The sequence below is a fragment of the Macrotis lagotis genome, chromosome X (assembly GCF_037893015.1).
Source record: "Macrotis lagotis isolate mMagLag1 chromosome X, bilby.v1.9.chrom.fasta, whole genome shotgun sequence".
NCBI classification, from domain to species: Eukaryota; Metazoa; Chordata; class Mammalia; order Peramelemorphia; family Peramelidae; genus Macrotis; species Macrotis lagotis.
Genome location: NC_133666.1, coordinates 90325689 through 90342986, shown reverse-complemented (window position 1 = coordinate 90342986; position 17298 = coordinate 90325689). Strand labels below are relative to the sequence as shown.

Below are 17298 nucleotides of genomic sequence, written 5' to 3'. Positions count from 1 at the left end.
GCTTCTCACACTAACCATAGACTTTCAGAGCAAGTAGGACCTTGGCAACTATTTAGTCTATCCCACATCTGAATGAGAAGGTCCTCTATACTGTCACCAGCAAGTGCGCAGTCACCTTTTGAGTGAATATTTCCAATGAGGGAGAACCCCTTAGCTCTCAAGGCAGAATTGTGTTTAGATTATTGTTTTCATTAATTGCCCAAGATTCCAAAATATTATGATTAAATGCTGACTTTAATGACTCAAATTAAGGCAGGTGACCTTTGGTTCCAACAAACAAATGGAAGAACTGACAACAAATATGTAATATTTAAAACAGAACCCTGGTTAATTGAATTGCTAATGTCACCAGAAACAGGGTTAGAAAATTCACATCAGCATACTTTCATATTACACTCTTCAATCCAAGATCATTTTTTCAGTTTACTATTTATACATGTTAAAGTTACATAATCAAAAAGTGGGATAATTATGTCTTGCTAAAAGGAATTCTGAAAAAAGAAATATAGGCAGTTTGATTAGACTAGTGACAAATTTAATAAGAACCACATTTTCATTAAACTATGTGCTGATGTATGCAAATTCATATAAATTTATTCAAGGCAATACTATCATTTACTAGTTGTGCTTGAGATGAGTTGATGTCATATAGTTTAAAGAGGAAGAATATTTTATTATTGATTTTATCTGTATTGTCAATTTCCTAGATAATGGTACACTCACAAAAGGTTCATATTTGGCTGAGGGAAATGGATAGTGTGGAAAAACTTTTTGTGGAAAACCCCTTACATTTTGTATCACCTTTTTTTACATGATTTAAGAGCTAATTTTGGATGGTTTTGATCAGGATTAGAACAGGATTAGAGGGATTAGAATGGTAGAACCATCAGAGATAGTCTTCAGAGATAACAAGAGGAGTAATAATGTACAGCTTCATATTCCTTACTAGACTAGAGATTTCATGAATTCAGGGACCATATGATGCCCTCCATCAACACTTAGCAAAGAAAAAGGAGATTCATAAATTCCTGTTGAAAACAACTTTGAAAGACTTCAGAACTCTGATTGGTACAACAATCCATGCAATACTATTCTCTAGGGTGTGATAAGCGTGATATCATCCTGCCTCATTCCAGAATGTTGATGGGCTCAAGATGCAGAGGGAGACTTACATTTTTAAACATGGTTCACACAGGCATTTATTTTGATAGATTGTGGATATTTGTCATAAAGATTTGGGTTTTGTCAGGGTGGGCAATGGAAAGATAAATTGAGAGAGAAAATAATTGCTAAATGAAAAAATAATTTTATGAAATAAGTGAAATAAATGTTTTTAAATTCAATTAAGTTCCATTTTCTTGTTTGTCCTGATTATCAGACATAGGTTAATCTGAATTGGCCAGTACATAAGAATATTGACCCCAATTAACTAAGTAAAAGATGAAGAAAAGTACTAGAAGTGGAATTCAAAGTTGGATTTATACATACCCACTAATTGAACCACTTTGATGAACTTGAAATCAACCAGTCAGTCCTTTGAGTTTAGGAAACTTGTTTGCTCTGTCTTCAATGAACTGTTTAAATGGCCTGAGAGATTCAATATTGGCTTGTATCCTGAAGACATGCACATGAACAAAATGGACTGATTTCCAATGAGCTTCTGAAGACCAATTTTGAAGGCCAGTCCCCATTTGAAGAGGAAAAGTTGTAGAGGCTTGTTTGAGTTGTAGGTGCTTCCTGTAAAGTTTCTTCTTTCAAATTATAAATTAGTCACTGAGGTAACAAGAAACCAAACATATCTGGGGGGGGGGGGACAAAGTTGGTACTCTTTCTGTTAATTATTTGCTAAGAAAGTGAAGCAAAAACTTCTTTAAAGTATTTTCCAAGTTTTAAACAACCACAAAACTAAGGACAATCATTTCAATTCAATGGAAAAAAATCTATAATGTTGCCAGTATTGTATACATTTGAAGGGGAAGGGTCAGAGCAGTGAGAAGGGATAATTTTTAAGTTGATAATTTTATAGATATCTAAATGGTCCTTGGAAGAACAAAAGATTCCCCATCACTGTGCTAGAAATAAATGGGTGAACTCAGAAAGCATAAAATTACATACATGGTGGATATAACTAATGGGAGAATATGTTTTGAGGGATTTCTTTTTTTATAGATTTTTTAAAAATTTGCTCAATGGGGAAAGAATTTGCTCAATGGTGGGGAAGTTAATCTTTAGAATACTTGTTAATTAAATCCATCTAGGTGGTTCAGTGAAAACAGCACTGGCCTCTATGGCAGAAGGACCTGAGTTCAAATCCCATCTCAGACACTTGGCACTAGTTGTGTAATGTTAGGTAAGTAACTTCACCCTGATTGCCTCACATCCTGGGCCATCTCCCATCCTCCTAGTCCATATCTGGCCATTGAACCCAAAAGGCTCTGGAGGAGAAAGTAAGGCTAGTGACTTTGCACAGTACCACCTTACTCATATCCAATGCATGTGCATGTCATGGTATAGTGTCACATCAAGACCATGATGCCCTGGTCTTCTTCAAGAATGAAGGACAAGCAACAACTCATTACTTGAAAAAGAAAAATAAACAGAATAAAGGGAAAATTGTAGTGTAGAAATGTAATGTTTACTATTTGCTATATGAAATGATGAAGGGGATCATTTTAGAAACTCCTAGGAAACCTGTCTGAACTGATGAAGAGTGCAGTGAACAGAACCAGGAAAAGAATTCATACAATAAAAACAACACTGTAAAGATAATCAAATTTGAAATATTGTTAAAGTTCTCTGATCAATGTAATAATCAGTCATGTGTAAAGAACTATGAAGATACATGCTTCCCAGTTCCTAGTAGAGAAGAGATTAAATCAATATACTGAGCTCATTCAGGCATTTGTTTTGCTTGACTATATATATTTATTACAAGGGTTTTGTTTTTCTTTTTTCAACAGTAAAGGGGTAGATGGGAGGAGAAGAAAATAAATATTTATGAATGGAAAAAATAATCTATGGTAAAACCACAGTCTGAGGCACAAGCATCATTCAAGTGTTATTATAGGGTAGAGGGCATGCCTGTGCAGTGGGTTTAATTGACTTTCCATTCCTGAGGAAACACAGACCCCAGAAGACAGTGCCACCCTTGTCTCCTTCTTCACCTCCAGAGGCACTTAGGTGGTGACATTGGGTAAGAGTGATGGATCTGGAATTAGGAAGAACTGAGTTCAAAGTTGACTGCAGGCACATTCTAGCTGTTTGACCTCTAAGCAAGTCACTTGACCTCTCCTAATCTGAGCTTCTTCTTCTGTAAAAAAAAAAAGGGATAATAACAACAGTTACCTCATAGGGTTTGTGAGAACCAAAAGAGGTAACATACATAATTCACTCAGCATGTCTTAGGGGCTAGATTAATGCTAGTTATTATTCTTAAAGTCCTAATACCTCCAGGATAACAGTCCCTGCTTAAGAAACCACTGAGGAAAGACCTCAGTGGCTTGATGGGGCTCTTTCCATTTGGGGCAGTTCTTCTAGTTCTCAAATTCTTCCCAACATCATACCTGAATTGGTCTCTTTGGAACTTCTCTCCTCTGCTTCTGATTCTGTGGTCAGGGGCTAAGGAACAAATGAAATCTCTCTTTCTCATGACAGTTCTTCAAACACTGAAATCGAAATTATTCCTTCCCTGAGTGTTTTCTTATTAAATATCCCCACTTCACTCTGCTGATTTTCATATGACATGGATTCCAGACCCTTCACCATCCTGACCTCCTCTATGTGCTGTAAAGCTGATCAGTCTTCCCTAAAATGACACAGCAGATCAAGTAAAGTATTTCAAATGGGTTGAAGCCAAGGCAAAGACTACTTAAATCTGGAAGTTATGCCTCTCAATATAATCAATGCACCTTCAGATGCCATACCATAATGCTCTCATATGCTGAGTTTGTTGTCCACTAGAAATCCCAAGTCTTTTCAAAATATTATGTAACCATTCTTCCCTCAGCTTGTACTTGTGAAGTTGGTTTTCATTTGCTGGACTTCAGTTTCCTCATCTATAGAGTAAAGGAATTGGACTAGATGGCCTCTAGGCTGTCTTCCAGATCTTAAGCTATGTTTCCATGATCTTCATATTTGGTGAGTATTGTCATTTATGTCTTTATGCCTTTCAGTGACAAAAATGTTAAATATACCTGCCTGCTTCTCCAAGCCTCTAGTAAAAAGTACTCAACCAAGTCATCAGAGTCAATGACAAATTTCTGTCCCTTCATCTCAACCACTAATGAGGAACATTACTGATGGATGACCAATTAGCAATGCTAACCCTCCTCTCCTGAGCCTCACAGAATCACTAGCTTTCCTTCACAACTCAAGTCAACTGCCACTTCCTATGTAAAACTTTCCCTGTTCGTTTCAGTTCTTGTGTCCTCTTGCCTTAAATCTATCTACCTATGGACCTGTTGTACTTCCAGGAGAATGCAAGTGCCTTGAGAGGAAAAATGATTTAATTTTGTCTTTGAGCCCTCAGGATCCAGTACAATATCTGGTTTGGGTATACAATAAATGCAATTTAATTGCCTTTGATTGAGACCAAAATGAATAGTGAAAAGCTGGAGGAAGTAGGTGAAAACCAGGAGCATACAGGATGCAAAGGGACAGATAAGGCACAGGAACACAGGTTAAGTAGGGAGCATCAACTAGGCAAGCCACAGACAACAAGTCAACAGAAAGCAGCAGCAATGACTGATACTTTGGTTTCAAGCCAAATTTCTCCATCACCCTGTTAGATTCTGCTGGGGGAATGGCTCAGCCATCTTTGGGTAAACAGCATGGAGATAGGTAAGTGAAGTTGCCAGGTGGCATCAGGGAGTATGGTCTGAAAACTTCAAGTGACTCTTTGAGAAACAACTGTACCATGGCCTAAGTACATTCCAAGTCTAGAATTAACTGATTCATTGACTAATTAATGAAAATCATTTATGAAGCACTTATTATGTGTTGTGCACCATCCTTACTCCTGGAGATACACATATAAAAAGAAAGAGTCCCACCCTCAAAGTGTTTATATTCTATGGAGGGAGACTACTCATATAGAGTAGTAATAACCAGGGAGAACTTTGATTTGAACATTATTAGAATGGTGAATGGGGCCAGAGGGGAGCAGATTGACATACCTCACTTAGGAGTAATGAAAGACAAAATCCAATGAAGGCAAAATGAGAAAAGGTTCATACATAGATATTATAGGACTGTAGAAAACAAAGTCATCAACTAAAGTTTGTCTAAGAGGCAGAAAAAGAGTGACCTCCTAGTCCCCTCCCCCCAAAAAAGGAAAGGAGATCCATTCCTTGCCGGAAGTGTTGAAGGGCTTCTCCTTTGAGTTACCAATGTCAGCTGTTAGGTTGAAATCAAACACCCTTCTGATGAAACTTCAATCTGGTGAGAGTTCCTTATTGATCTCACACAGTCAGCTATTTCCTAGTTATTATTTATGTATCGAAAGAACAACTCAACTCTGTATTTCTTTAGAGTGTGACGGTCAAGGAAACTAAATATACAGTCCTTCTGAAACCAGGACAGTTTCTTTAATGCATTCGCCTGGAATTCAGGTATGACTTGACTTTAGATTTTCTAGATGGGGGAGTAGCTATCCTGTTACAAATACTAGCAGAAGAGGGATTACCATTCAGATCAAGAATAACAAGGGGAGGAGGGACAGATTAGTATCAAATCTTAAACTATGGTACAAAGGATAATTTTCAAAGCAATTTGGTCCCGAATAAGAAAGAGGTTGACCAGTGAATAGATTAGGTACACAATACATAGAAACAAATAAGCCTAGTCACTTAGTGTTTTATAAACCCAAAGATCCCAGAAACAGGAGCAAGAATTCTTCCATTATTAATAAAAAGAGCTACTAAAATTGGAAAGAAGTTTGGCATAAACTAATTACAGACCAATATCTCACACAGTCTACAAGTCAAATTACAAATTGGTATATGATTTAGACAGAAAAGGTAACATCATAAATAAGTGGAATATGAAGAAATTATCTGTCAGTTCTGTTGATAAGGCAAAAGTTTATGACCAAACAAGAGATAGAGAGATTTGTGGGAGACAAAATAGAAAATTTTCATTTAAATTCAATTAAGAAGCTTTTTCACAGATAAAACCAATGCAACTAAAATTAGAAGAAAAGTAGAAAATTTAGGGGAAATTTTATAGCAAGTTTCTCTCATAAAGATCTCATTTTTAAAATATATAATGAACTTGGTCATATTTAATGAAATAAAAGTCACTTGTCAGTTGATAAATGGTCAAAAATATAATAATCAATTTTTAATTGAAATTTAATTTATTTTTTCTAATTACATTGCAAAGATAGTTTTCAACATTTTTCCATTTGCAAGGTTATGAGTTCCACATTCTTCAACCACACCCTTTTCCCTCCCCCCTCCCCATGGTGACAAAGAATTTGGTAAAAGTGTTTTGCTTTTTTTTAAGGCTTTTGCAAGGTAATGGGGTTAAGTGGCTTGCCCAAGGCCACACAGCTAGGTAATTATTAAGTGTCTGAGCCTGGATTTGAACTCCTGTACTCCTGACTCCAGGGCAGGTACTCTATCCACTGTGCCACCTAGCTGCCCCGGTAAAAGTTTTATATACAAAATCATGTTTAACATAATTCCATTTTAGTCATGTTGTAAAAAAGGAATTAGAACTAAGGGGGAAGATAATGAGGAAGAACATGTTTAGGAAAAGTAAACATAGTATGCTTTGCTCTGCCTTCAAATTCCACAGTTTCTTCTCTAGATGTGGATAGCATTTCCTTTAACAGTTCTCTCAGAATCCTTGATCACTAAACCCCCAAGAGGAACTGCATCCATTATAGTTGATAATTTCACAATGTTGTAGTTAAGATGTACAATATTCTCTTTTAATAATGAGAAATTTATGAGAGAATCTTGCTATAAAATTTCACTCAAATTTTCTACTTCCTTTCTAATTTTAATTGTATTGGTTTTATTTGTGTAAAAGCTTTGTAATTAAATTTAAATGAAAATTTTCAATTAAGGTTTACAAAGTTCTGCTCATGTCAGTCAGCATCAGCTCATGCAAGGCTTTCCATGCTTCCCTAGAGTTAGGCCATTCATGATTTCTTAGAGAACAATAATACTTCAAAACATTCATAAATACCATGATTTGTTCAACCATTTCCCCAACTGATGGGCATTCCCTCAAATGCTAATTCTTTGCCTCTACAAAAAGAACTGTTATAAATATTTTTGAACATGTGAGACTTTTTCCATTTTTAATGCTCTCTTTGGGATATAACCCTAGTATTGGCATTGATGAATCAAAGAGTATGCACAGTTTTATTGTTCTTTGGGCATAGTTCCAAATTGCTCTCCAGCATGTCTGGATTAATTCACAACTTCCCTAACAGTGCAATAGCATGCCAATTTTCCATATTCTCTCCAACAATGATCATTCCCTTTTCTTTTTGCTTAAATTTTTGCAAGGCAATGAGGTTAAGTGATATAATCTTAGCCAATCTGATAGCTGTGAGGTGATGCCTCACAGTTGTTTTAATTTGCATTATGCTTATCAATAATGATTTGGAACATTTTTTCCTGTGACTATAAATAGCTTTATTTTCTTCATCTGAAAACTGCCTATTCATATCCTTTGACCATTTATCAATTGGGGAATAACTTGTAATCTCATAAATTTGCTTCAATTCTCTTTATATTTTAGAAATGAGTCCTATATCAGAAATAATAGTTGTGAATAGTATTTTGTGATTTCTGCATTCCTTCCAGTCTTGGCTGGATTCATGCAAAACGTTTTTATTTATTTTATTTAAGGCACTAGGGTTAAGTGACTTGCCCAAGGTCACACAGCTAGGCAATAGGAACTCAAGTCCTCCTGAATCCAGGGAAGGTGCTCTATACACTACACTATCTTCATGCAAAAACTGTTAAATATAATATAGACAATATCTTCCATTTTGCAATTTATAATGCTCTCTCTTTGTTGCTTGGTCATAAATTTCTCCCCTCTCCCTAAATCGAACAGAAAGAATATTTCTTGTTCTCTTAACTCATCTACCATATCACCCTTAATGACTAAATCTTGTACCCATTTCCATCTTATTTTGGTATAGGGTGTGATATGTGGGCCTATGCCTATTTTTTGCCATACTCTTTTCCATTTTTCCCAGCAGTTTTTGTAGAATAATGAATTTTTATCCCAGAAGCTGTCTTTGGGTTTATCACAATGCATTACTGTAGTCATTTACTGTTTTGTTTATACCTAATCTAATCCACTGATCCATTTCTCTTATTTCTTAGCCAATACCAGACAGTTTTGATGACTGTCATTTTGTAATGTAATGTTAGCCACCTTCCTTTGCATTTTTTTTACCAACTCTCTTGATATTCTTGTCATTTTGTTATTCTAGATGAATTTTGTTACTAATTTTTCTAGCTCTGTAAAATAGGTTTTATGGCAATTTGATTGATATGGCATTGAATGAGTAAATTAACTTGTTTAGAATTAAAATTTTCATAATGTTAGCTCATCCTAACTATGAGAATTTACATTTTTCCAATATTTTAGGTCTAATAATTTATATGAAAAGCATTTTGTAATTGTGTTCATATGGTTTCTGGAACTGTCTTGGGAGTATTTTATGTTGAGTAGAGTTACTTCAAATGGAATTTCTCTTTTTACTTCTTCAAATTTATTGGTCATGTATAGAAATACTGACAATTTGTTTGGGATTATTTTATATTCTACTATTTTGCTAAAGTTGTTAATTATTTCAAGTAATTTTTAGTTGATACCTTAGGGTTCTCTAAGTTTAGCACCATAATCATTTGCAAAAGAGTGAAAGTTTTGTTTTCTGATTGCCTGGATAGGCAATTTTTAAAGTAAAAAATCAAGGTACTAATAAAATAAACAGCAAAATGCATATTAAAACAACTATGAAATAACCTACCTCACCCATCAGATTGGCAAAGATAACAAGCACAGATAGAGCTGTGAACTGGCCCAACTATTCTGAAAATCGTTTTGAAAATATGCCCCCAAAGTTATCAAACTATGCTACTAGTTTTATACCACAAAGAAATCTAAATAAAGAAGAAAAGGAATTCATAAGGAGAAAAAACTATTTACAGACTCCCTTTTTGTGGTGGCAAAGAATCAGAAACTGAGGGGTATTCGTTAATTGGAAAATGGTTGAAGGAATTATGGTACATTAAAGGTGATGCCAACAGAGAGGAAAAAAGCAGGGAAAGAAGAATTATATAACAGTTCTTAAAAGAATTACAAAGTATTCAGAATCACATATAATAAATACTCCAAATTCCAAATAATTAGAGTCATGCAAATCAAAACAAACCTGGAGTCTTATCTGCCACCCTGAAAATTGGCGAAAAATGAACAAAAATGGTAATAATCTATGTTGGAGGGATTGTGGAATGATTGGCACACTAATACATTGCTGGTGAAACTGTGAGCGAGCACAACTATTTTAGAAAGCAATTTCAAATAAATACCACTAAAATGATGAAGCTTTTTGTAGATTTTGAACCCAAGATGTCCTTCCTGGGATTATAACACAAGGGAGTCATAAATAAGCAGAAAGTCCTTATGTACTACAAAATATTTATAATAGCACTTTTGAAATAGTGAAGAAATAGAAACAAACTAAATACCCAGCTACTGAGGAATGAATAAGCAAATTATGGTACATGTATTTAATGTAATATTACTCCACCCTATGTAACATATAATATGTAAGACATTATATTTGTGATGAAAACAAAGAAGTATGGAAATATCTATATACACTGATACAGAGTTAAGTAAGCAGAATTCAAATAAAAATGAAATTTTACAAAAAGATAAAGTCAACTTAGTTTTCTGGACCTAAATTTGTTCATGTAAAATGTGGATGGTGCTAGACCTCTGTGGTCCCACTAAGCCCTAGATTTTGAATCTGAATTCACAATATAAAGTAAGGTCTTATTATTATCTTTTGCAGATTTTTATGTCAAATGAGAAGGTAGGATTCAGTGATATCTGAGGGTAAGCCACAGGGTCATAAACATCTATGGCTGAAGGGACCCTGTATGTCATCTAGTCAAGTTTTCTCATTTTAAGTAAAAGGAAAGTGAGAGGGGGCAGGTAGGTGGCACAGTGGATAGAGCACTGGCCTTGGAGTCAGGAGGACCTGAATACAAATCTGGCCTCAGACAATTAATAATTGCCTAGCTGTGTGACCTTGGACAAGTCACTTTACTCCATTGCCTTAAACAGATATAAAAAATAATAATAAAAGAAAAGTGAGACCCAGAGAGGCAATGGGACTGGTGGGAGATTATACAGATATTAACCATAAAAGATGAAATTTAAAAACAAGTTGTCTTTCCACTATTCTGCACAACTTTCATTTAATCTCTGCCTTAATCTCCCAGCTTCAATTTCTTATAAAATGGGAATTAAAAACTCCCCTATGAAATAGAGCTACTGTGGAAATAAAATCAGATACTACATGTTAAATGCTTTACAAACTTTAAATCACTACATAAAAGTTAACTATTATTTTATAAACCTTTCATTTCAACTCTTATGATTACAAGAATAACTCTAGAATTATGCAATAATGATGGTAACAAAGCCTCATAATGTCATATTGACACCTGGCAGGGACATCAGAAGTCATGTAGTTCAACTTTCCTCATTTTTGAGAGGAGGAAGCTGAAGCCCAGAGTGGGATGTGTGGCATATCTAAAGTAACACTTCAGGCTAGAGAAGACATTAGAAACCACCTAGCCTAGCCATCTCATATTACAGATAAAGATAGAAGATCCCAGGGAAGTGAAGGGCCTCTTTCTATATGACTGAGCTGGAATTTGAACCCAATTCCTTGGGTTCCATATACAATCACATTGTTTCCAGTTAAAGGGCAGAATAACATTGCTATGGGAGAGCAGAATAGGAAGGGGTCTTTAAAGGCTATGGTGATTATGTTAGGATTGAGGGGAAGGGTAGGTTTTTCCATGGGCCTGGAAGTCCAGACAAAATTGAAATCAGAATGTACTCTAGTTATGGGGTACAGCCCCACTCAAGACCCAATGTTAGCATTTATGTGGTGATTAAAAGTTTGCAAAGCATTTCAGTTGTATCATTTGATTTGATATCCCTAACAACTGCTTCTTAGGTGTACTTATTCCCATTTTATAGATGAGGAAACTAAGGCTGAGGGAAATCAAGGGAGAGATAATTATTAAAGATTTTATTTGAGTTTTACAATTTTTCTCCCAATCTTACTCCACCCCCAGAAAGCAATCTGTCAGTCTTTATTTTGTTTCCATGGTATACATTGATCCAAATTGAGTGTGATGAGAGAGAAATAACATCCTTAAGGAAGATACAAAAACAAGATCAGACAATATATCTGCTTTTCTCCCAAATTAAAGGGAATAGTCCTTGAACTTAGTTCAGACTCCATGGCTCTTTATCTGGATACAGATGTATTCTCCATTGTAGACAGCCCCAAATTGTACCTGGTTGTTGCACTGGTGGAACGAGCAAATCCATCAAGGTTGAACAACACCCCTATGTTAGGGTGTACAGTGTTTTTTTGGTTCTGCTCATCTCACTCAGCATCAGTTCATGCAAATCCCTCCAGGCTTCCCTTAAATCCCGACCCTCCTGGTTTCTAATAGAACAACAGTATTCCATGACACACATATACCATATATCACTTTTGGCAGGAGCCCTTCTGATTCCCTCACTTCCCAGTACACTCTCCACCAAGGGTACCTTCTGGACTTGTTATGTCCCCTCTTAGGATGTAGGAGCCCCCAAACTTTTGATTCTCATCCCCAACATGCCCCCCAGCACCAAAGAATAGAATAGACCTAGGATTTCATTAGCATAGGGAAGTTATAGAGAAGGAGACTCCCTTTTACAATGCAGGTCAGTAGGATATGCTTTCAAATATCAGAGGATTATCTAGGGTACAAAGAATTTAGTTGGTTTTCCCAGGATCACATACTCAGTATAGGTCAGAGAAGGAATTAGAACACATGGATAACTGACTCTGAGTTTGGTTTTCCATCCACTGTCCCAGGCTGCCTGAACCCTAATTAGTATATAATAAATTTGTGTTGATTGAATGATTAACTGACACTTTCCTTAGTTCCAATCCACTGAAGGTTTTTACCTGCAGGTCAACTCTGGGGGAGGGAGTGTACAATCTGAAAGTCAGGCATAGTTTTAGATTAGAAACAGTAGAAAAATGAATGGCCTGGACTACTCAGGAGCTTTCCTCTGAGGAGTACTTTGAGTGACAGCTCTCAGCATGCTGGACCGCTCTCAGTATGGATGTTGCTTTTTTTTTCCCCTCAGGGTCTCAATCCTCAGCAGGCTCCACTCTGACTGATAAGAGATTTTGAAATTGAACAACGAGAAAACTGCATTCTGATAATCACTTCTCTTCAAAATTGTCCCATTAAAAAAGAGAGACTGAAAGAATCTTTTCATATCTAGCTCAAATGTGACTGACTACAATTTAAATTTCAAACAATGATATGTTAGGTAATAACTATTGTTGGAATTTGGTTACTAAAATAGAAATTGTAGCAAGTGTCAGAAGTAAAGAATGAAATCTTCCCCAAAATTTTGAAACTGCTGAGTGTGTTAGAGAACCTCATCAAGAACTGGGTTAAAATTCCAGGTCCAGGACAAATTCCTCCTTAGAGGGAAAAAAGAAATAATAAATCTTTTTTGAGAAATAAAAGACCTAGCATCACATGTTCTAACTACCTTATGTTAGAAGTGAACAAAATAAAATTCAGGGAGAGGAAAAGCCTGAGCATAATAGCATCCCTGATCTAGAGCTGGGAAGAACCTCAGAGACCATCTAGTCAATCCCTTCATTTTCTAGAGGAAGAAACTGAGTCCTGGGTAGGGGCAATGAATATACCTATTCCAGGAACCTAGATAAAAATCTAGAGGACATCCTGGAATTTATTTTATGCTTTCATTTACAGTGAAGTAAATTGAAGTCCAGGAAAGGGCAATGAATACACCTAAACAAAGCACCCAGATCTGGAGCTGGACTGGGAGGCCATTTATTCAGCTTCTTCTTCCTTTTACAATCCACAGAGAGATGATGAATTTGCCAACTCCAGGCACCTGGATTTTGAACTGGAAGGGACTCTAGAGGCCATTTTCTTCAAGTTTTTCATTTTACAAGCTGATGAAAGTGACAACACGGGAGGAGTAATGAATATAACTAATCTGGAAAACTAGATCAAAAGCTGGAAGGTCCCTGGAGGCCATTTTGTTTAAGCCCTTCATTTTTCCAATAGGCAAAGACAAACCCCAGGAATGGAAGTGACCTTGAACAACAGCATCCTAGATTCTGAGCTAAAAGGGACCCTTATAACACATATCTAGTTCATCCCCTTTTACAAAGGAGGAATTTCTCACAAAGGAGAGTAAAATGATTAAGTATGATCAGATTCTAGATCTCTAGTTAGAGAGTGATCTCAGATGCTGTCTTTTCCAAACCTGTCACTTTTCAGGGGAGCAAAGTGAGATACTGAGAGGCTAAGCATCTCTGTAGCCTTGATCTATAACTAGAAGGAATCTTAGAGTCTTTTTGAGCATCACTATCATTTTTCAGATAAGGAAACTGAGAGCAAGGGTGAGGAAGTAATTGAAGATAATAAAAACCTTATTAGAGCTAGAAGGGACCAGATATATCATCTATTTCAATTTCCTTATTTTCCAAATAAGGAAATTAAAGCCCAGGGAAGTAAAATGACTTATAATAACAGGAGCCTACATCTACAGCAAAATAAGGTTTTTAGAGGTCATCTAGTCTACATCCTTTCTTTCACAGATGGTGAATCTGAGCCCTAAAGAAGGGAAATGGCTTGCCATAATCTAAATCAACCTATTTATTTTCCAGATAAGAAAACTGAGAGCCAGGGAAGTTACATGCTTAAAGAGTTCAAATTTTAGAGTTAGAAAATCCAAAGATTTTATTTTGCATATGTGGAAACTGAAATCTCTGGTGTGGAAATTCCTTAAGATAATAGGAGCCTAGATTTAGAGCTGAAGTTATGTAATATTCTTGCATCACAGATGAGGAAAATGAGAAACCAGGGAATCAAAGTAACTTAGAATACTAAAATTACAAATCTAAAACTCGAAGTGACCTCAGAATACATTCAGGGAGTTGTTCAGTGTCTCCTCTGTTACCATCCAACTATTTCTGCAACGAATTAAATCACTAGACCATCCATGTACTGGGATAAAATAACATAGGGGAGGTGTCTTATTTTAAAGAAAATCATCATTTTGATAACTCTGAAAAATGAGGATAATATGTGACTTTAGGAGGATCATGCTAATATTGAGCCTTACCTTTGAAAGACCTTCAGGGAGTACACTACCAGCAACCGGAGTATCTTCAGGAGTTGGACAATGTCATTGAAGTCCATGAACCATTTCTACACGACCAGGTTGGGGATGAAAATGACAAACCTTGGATTCCATTGCTTAGACTGTACTTCCTCTGCCATAATAATTAAACAAAAAAAGGTGCGGGAAGAGTGGAGCAATCTCCCTGGGCAAAAGCATTGGGTTGGGTCAATACTGCCATCTAGAGGTTCCTGCAAAGATAACACCTTTTCAAGAGGAGGAGGAGTCAGGGAGTGGGGGAGAGGGGGGCTGAGTCTGAGTCAGCCCTAGGAAACAGCTTGCTCTTGGAACTATTGCCAGGGCCTTGGTATCCAGGCTGCTGACAAACAACAGAAGGGGAAACTTTCATTTGTAGACCTCACTGAACCACAGATATTCCTCAGTTCTCTTCCCAGGTGAAGCATTGTCTAGGAGTTGGGCACAGCTGCCAGAGGGTGAAGGCCAAGCCTCCCTTCCTGGGCAGAGCTGATGTTCCATCCCTTGAATTCCTTCCTGCTTCATCTTTTCCTCCAGAAATGGCTTTCTCTCCTTCCAAGCCCAACTAAACCCCTCCCCCTCTCTGAATCCTAAATCTTCCCTCTGACAGCCTTCTCTGTTCCCCTTGCATTTTAAATTATGCAATCCTAGAGCTATGGCTTAGAAGAGGCCATCTAATCTAAGCCCCTCCTTTTACAAAGGAAAAAAATGAGGCCCAGGGAGGTAAAGTTACACATAAAATTCTAGATCTAGAGCTAGAAGGGATCTCAGAAGTCATTGAGTTCAAGTCTCTTGCATTTTACCAAAAAGGAAAGTAAGGCACAGGGAAGCCTATCTGATCATGATTATGCATAGTATCTTAGATGTAAAGCAAAGAACTCATTATATCACATAGCCCACCGCCTCATTTTACAGTTGAAGAAAGTGAATTCCATTTCAAACTATATATCCCATTGCCATTTAAGACTCAAAAGGTCCAAAATAAGACATTATTTTCCCAAGTAATCCCTCCCCTCTTCTGAGCTCCCCATTACTACTGAAAAAAATATCATCATCTGATATCATAACCATGTTAGGAAAGCAAGGAATAGGCTTTCTATGAAGAATTGTCAGATCTATGGAGAAGAGAAAATTGATCATCAAACGAGAGACAGACCATTATGAAATGCAAAATGGATACTTTTATTATTAAATTAGTAAGGTTTTCCACAAACAAAACCAATGCAACCAAGATTAGAAGGAAAGCAACAATCTGGGGAACAATTTTTGTAGCAAGTACATCTGACAAAGGCCTCATTTTTAAAATATAGAGAGATTTGAGTCAAATTTATAACATGTGATTCCCCAATTGATAAATGGTAAAAGCAGTTTTCAGATGAAGAAATCAAAGCTATCTATAATGTTATGGAAAAAAGTGTTCTAAATCTCCATTGTTCTGAGAAATGCAAATTAAAACCACTGTGAGATACCACATCACAACTCTCAGATTGGTCAATATGAAAGAAAAGGAAAATGATCGATGTTGGAGTGGATGTGAAAGAACTGGGACAACAATGCATTGTTGATGAAATTGTGAAGTGATCCAACCGTTATGGAGAGCAATTTGGAACCATGCCTAAAGGTTTATAAAACTATGCATATCCTTTCATCCAGAAATACCACTACTAGGCCTATGTCCCAAAGATATTATACAAAGGAAAAAAAGACCTACATGTACAAAAATAAATATAACATCTCTTTCTGTGGTGGCAAAGGATTGGACACTGACAGGCTGCCCATCAATTGGGGAATGGTTAAACAAGTTTTGGTATATGAATGTAATGGAATATTCTTATTTATAAGAAATGATGAAATGATACATTTCAGAAAAACAGAACCACTTACATGAACTGATGCTGAGTGAAGTGAACAGAACCAGAACCTTGTATACCTTATTTATTTATTTAAGGCAATGGGGTTAAGTGACTTGCCCAAGGTCACACAGCTAGGCAATTATTTAGTGTCTGAGGTCAGATTTGAACTCAGGCCTTCCTGACTCCAGGGCCAGTGCTCTAACCACTATGCCACCTAGCAGCCCCAGAGCCTTGTATACCATAACAGAACCATTGTGTGATGATCAACTGTGTTAGACTTAGGTCTTCTCAGCAATAAAATGATCAAAGATAATCCTAAAAGACTTGTGATAGAAAATGCCACTCATATCCAGAAAATAAACTATGGCGACTGAATGAAGATAACAGCACTATATTCTCACTTTTTTTGTCTTATGTTGTTTCTTTCTCATGTTATTTCTCTTTTGTTCTGATTCTTCTTTCACTAGAATAATATGGAAATGTTTCCTGTATCCAATTGTTTGCTGTCTTGAGGAGAGTGGAAGGAAGGAAGGAGGGAAAATAACTTGGAATTCAAAATCTCATAAAAAGTATGTTGCAAACTATATTTACATGTAATTTAAAAAGTATTACTTCAAAAAGACAGAAAAGAAAATATCACCATCTTTCAGGTCAGTCAGATTTGCAAACTCAGCATCATCCTCATATCATTTACAAAATGTGATGAAGACCTGGATGATTTGTCAATCATATAACAAGCTTTGTTAATTTTTCTCTCCCCAACCTCTTTCCCTTCTCTCCACTCACACAAAACCACCATGGCTTATTGCAATAATCTTCTCATTAATCTCTCTAACTCAATGTGGTTACCACTCCAATATATTTATACTGCATTTAGCTGTCAATTGATTTTCCTACAGCAAAGGGCTGACCATGTCCTAATAAACTACTTAATAAACTCCAGGGGCTACCTATTGCAGAG

At 36.4% G+C, this 17298-nt stretch overlaps 1 pseudogene; it reads left to right on the top strand.

Moving 5' to 3' along the window:
* LOC141498750 (trinucleotide repeat-containing gene 18 protein-like) overlaps positions 1–17298 on the top strand; it is a 98742-nt pseudogene that overhangs the window by 38882 nt on the left and 42562 nt on the right.